General features: G+C 38.9%; 1 long non-coding RNA gene across 1 annotated transcript; it reads left to right on the plus strand.

The window, feature by feature from the left end:
* Positions 1 to 439: 439 nt before the first annotated feature.
* Positions 440 to 4,196, plus strand: LOC125023470. Its single transcript, XR_007114616.1, has 4 exons — positions 440 to 469; positions 553 to 618; positions 858 to 920; positions 4,180 to 4,196. It is a non-coding gene; the product is annotated as an uncharacterized LOC125023470 (long non-coding RNA).
* The last annotated feature ends 222 nt before the right edge of the window (positions 4,197 to 4,418 follow it).

Raw genomic sequence — 4,418 nt, forward strand, 5'->3', positions numbered from 1 at the left:
CTATCAAGTATGATAATATATTAGTTGTTATCACAACTACCAACCTCTAATAGTACATAGAGTGTGAGAGTCATTAAATAATCTGATGCATTTATCTTAACAGGGAGACATGACACTGAGAAGAGCTCTGACTACAATAACGTGAATCCTGAATCTTTTTCATGTGTCACATGGAGCCAGTCTCAGAGAACCAGTCAGATCCCTGCCACAGTCCAGACTGTCAGCCAGGATGAAAATCAGCAGCACATATACTCCTCTCTTCTCCACGGTCAGCTCTCCGTTCAAACAAACTTGCTTCCAGAGCTGCGATGTGCTTCAAGTTCATGAGCAGTTACATTAATAATAACAATGTTTCCTGCTCAACTAAATCAGCTTCTTTAAAATGATTTTCCTTTGTGCTGATTTTCACTGACCTACAGGTGATGCTTGTGTCTATGATCACTCAGAGGTCCTGAAAACACTGGAGATGGTACAGTATGAACTTTGATCCATTCACAGCTCTCCAACATCATATGATTGAAATTCAAGCCAGTTCAAATGTTCTGATTTCAGTTGGACGGGCCGGTGGCTCCACAAATGTCAAATCTCAGACTGAGCTCAGAGATGTTGGACAGAGGAGTGAGTACACAAAACATTACACAAGTCAATTATTGCAAATTCTCAGTTCAAACAACAATACCACATACTGCATGTCACTTTACCAAAAGTTTGAGGACACCTGAATACCATACCTGTACATGCAGACTGTGATTGTTTAATTTCAGTTTCTAAACTCAGCTCAGAACATGTGGTATTAACACAAAGTAACAGACTTTGTTTATATTGTTAAAGGTTTAGTTTCTGTGTAATCTTTACAGGAAAACGAGGTGATCCAGGGAAGAGCTCCGACTACTAGAATGTGAATCCAGACTCATCTACAGGTAAAATGTTTAGTTACTGAGTCATTTTCAAATGAATGAATGAAAATATGTCATATCATCATTTAATGCACAAACGATAAGGACTTGATTAAAAAGGTGTTTAAGTCGATAACTATGGAAGCATCAGGTGTGCTGATATGTGCGGGGGACTGGAATATCAAACTACATCTCTACCTCTACCTCTCTGGACTCCACGAACAGAACATAAAATATAAAATTAGAAGCTTTGTACACTAGAAAACTGCTCAAAGAAATAAGCATGATGGATGTGTGGAGAGAACTACACCCGACCCATAAGTGTTTTACATTCTGTTCTCATCCACAGCGTATGTACTGGACAACTGAGGATGATCTTGACATTATATTTGGACAACAGACCTAAAGAGACTAAATACCAGCCTCTTAAATGACTCTCAATGCCAAAATTACATAGATAAAGAACTTACAGATTATGTGTTGCATAACGACAATGGGAAGGTGTCTCCGAGTACATTGTGGGACGCAGCCAAGGCTGTTATTAGGGGCAAAGTTTTAATGTGGTCAGCTCGTAAGAAGAAAGAAAAGGAGAAACAAATGAATGACCTGACTGCAAAACTAAAACCCCTGGAACACAGACATATGAAGTATAATGACATCGATATTCTAAAACAAATTGAAGATATGAAACAAACACTAAATAGCATCTATGAACGCCAACTGGAAAAATAAAGCTGTCTTCATGAAGCAAAAAGATCTAAAAAGCAACTGGCATGGAAGACACGTAAACAAATGGCTGAAAGATTTGTTCACAACGTTAAAGACCCCAGATTAATAAGATGCACCACGATTTGAAGACATCCAGCCTTCATTTGAAACTTATTACAAGAACTTATACGCACAAGCCCAAGCAGCTGAGGCATCAGTTGTATCAGATTTTCTATCATCTTTAGATTTACCATCAATAGGAACAGAACAAAATAATGACCCAAGAAATACAGAGGAAAAAAGAAATAAATGTCTGGAGCCGATGCTTATCCATCGATATGGTATAAACCTTCCTAGAGATCCTTGTCCCAATACTTAAAGAATGTTTTAATTATGTCCTTAGAGGGGCGGTGACTCTCCTGGAGACGAGCTATAATTTCAGTCCTCAAACCAGGTAGAGACAAGACAGAACGTAACTCGTACAGACCCACATCGAACTAAACGTAGATTATAGATTTAATGCATCGATATTAGCAAAAAGAATGGAAGATATTGTCCCAGATCTGATTGACTCAGATCAGACGGGTTTTGTGAAATACAGGCGAGCCCAGGATAATGTGCGACGTGCTCTCCACCTCGTTCCTCAGATGAGAGGCAGTGATAGGGAAGCCATAGTCATCAGCCTTGATGCTGAAAAGACTTTTGATTCTGTTCGGTGGGAACATTTATATCTAGTCCTTAAATGTTTTGGATTCAATGATCAGGTAATAGGATGTCTGAACTGACTCTACTGCAGCCCCACAGCCACAGTTAAAATAAGTGGGTCCTTATCTAAAACGGTACGACTTTAAAAGGGATGTTGTCAAGGCTGTCCCTCTGAGATCCTATACTATTTTGCTCTTTTCATATAGCCACTGGCACAAGGCGATAGAATAGTAGGATATAACCGGGCGTAAATGACTGGGAAACCACATCTTAAAATCTGCTTGTACGCATACGAATTTTAAATGAATCTATGCAACCCTGAAATAAATAATCTCCCTAAAATGATTGTGTTCTACTTAAATGAATTTGGTACATACACAAACAAATTTACACAAAATCCCAGACGTTGACGTTTAACGTAGCCACTAAAACATTTATAGAGCCTGTAAATTCAAAGCTGACTGGTGACTTAATAAACTACCTTGGAGTGCACAGACCCCTATTTATGATCAGAAGCTATAGCTCCATAACAGCCGAACATCAAATCAGATCAAAGTCGCTGCTCATGTATTACCACAAATGTGTACAGTCGCAATAGACGTTAATTAAGATGAATGTACTGCCCAAGACTCCTGTTCCTCATTCAGTCATTGCCATCATGTACTCCTTCAATCATTGGCCCCACACTGCTTGGAAGATTACTACAAAGCACGCACTGCATGCTTCCTGTGTCAACAGGTGTGATCCAGACTTAGATGAAAAATGGAAAGAAATAGAACAAAACATCATAAATCACCTCTAAACCGTCAAATATTGGGAGACAATACCCTCCAGAAAATAATATTTACTAAGATCAAATAGTTGGACTTGACTCCTCTAAAAGATCCGTCACAAAACCTCAAAAACCCAGATTTGAAAGAAATGCATGCTATCACAGTGGGTGAACATCGACACAGATTCACAGCAGCCAAACTGGACAGCAAATTACATCCTGGATGAATCGAGTATTACCTCTTACTGTAAGGTCTCTACCAAACTCAGGGTTTAACTCAGGGTTTGAACAACTCAGAAAAAACAGGATTTATTTAGATATTTCAAATGAGAGATTATTAAAACTCCTAAAAGGAGGAGGGAATCTGATGGGATATTCACCGAATGCATATACAGGAACCCCAGCAGAAAACTGATCTCCAGGATTTACTCAGCTTTACTTAACAGACCGAGGCCTCTCCACAATCAGATACCTGGTGAAAGAACATGGCTAGATTCTTCATAACTCCATAAAAGTGAAAAGTTCACAGACCACAAACCAGACCATGACACGTTGGAAGGGTGTGGTACAATAGCTGCTGTCCATCTTCCACATATTCTGGGAACTGTCCCTAATGTTCATCATACTGGGCAGATAAATAGTAGTAATCAGATCAATATTTAACCTGCAAACCCCATCTCAATTTCAGCGTAATATATTTAGAAAACGATCCCAAATGAGGGAAATACACAAGACAGATTTTTGTTACAGTTACTAATTTAATCGATGGAGCAAAAAAAGCAACAACCAGGGAAATGGTGAGTAACAAGAGGTCCAACAACTTCAGACTGATAGAAACAGCTGAATAGCGTCGGAACATAGCCCATGGAAAATTCAACACCATGTTGCCTTTGTACGCCGAGAGTGGAGGTATAGCGCTTAATAATTTTCTGATTCATTGGCCAAAATAGTCGCCACCTGGGTGAGACTGGAGGAGAGTCTCTGCAACCCTGTTTCCATCTCAGATTTCACTGATGATGTTACAGAGATTATGAAGTGTGAAGAACCACAATAATCAAAACAGTAAAGTACAAACCCAGATTGTTTTGTTTTGATCAGGTCCATAAAGAGAAGTGGCATCATCAATGAACACAAGACAAGTCTTGGACAACAACAAAAAACAACATTCATCACTAAAACATGTGTTTGATGACAATTATTCAACCTGCTGCCTTCCAACATCAGAACACTCAGTCATTAATGAAGATCAGATGAAAGAATGACCTCTTCTGGATTTTAATGTACTGTATCAAAGTCCAACACTGATATTACTGTCTGATTATTATATTCTATTTGTT

This window comes from Mugil cephalus, chromosome 1 (genome assembly GCF_022458985.1).
Source record: "Mugil cephalus isolate CIBA_MC_2020 chromosome 1, CIBA_Mcephalus_1.1, whole genome shotgun sequence".
NCBI lineage: Eukaryota > Metazoa > Chordata > Actinopteri > Mugiliformes > Mugilidae > Mugil > Mugil cephalus.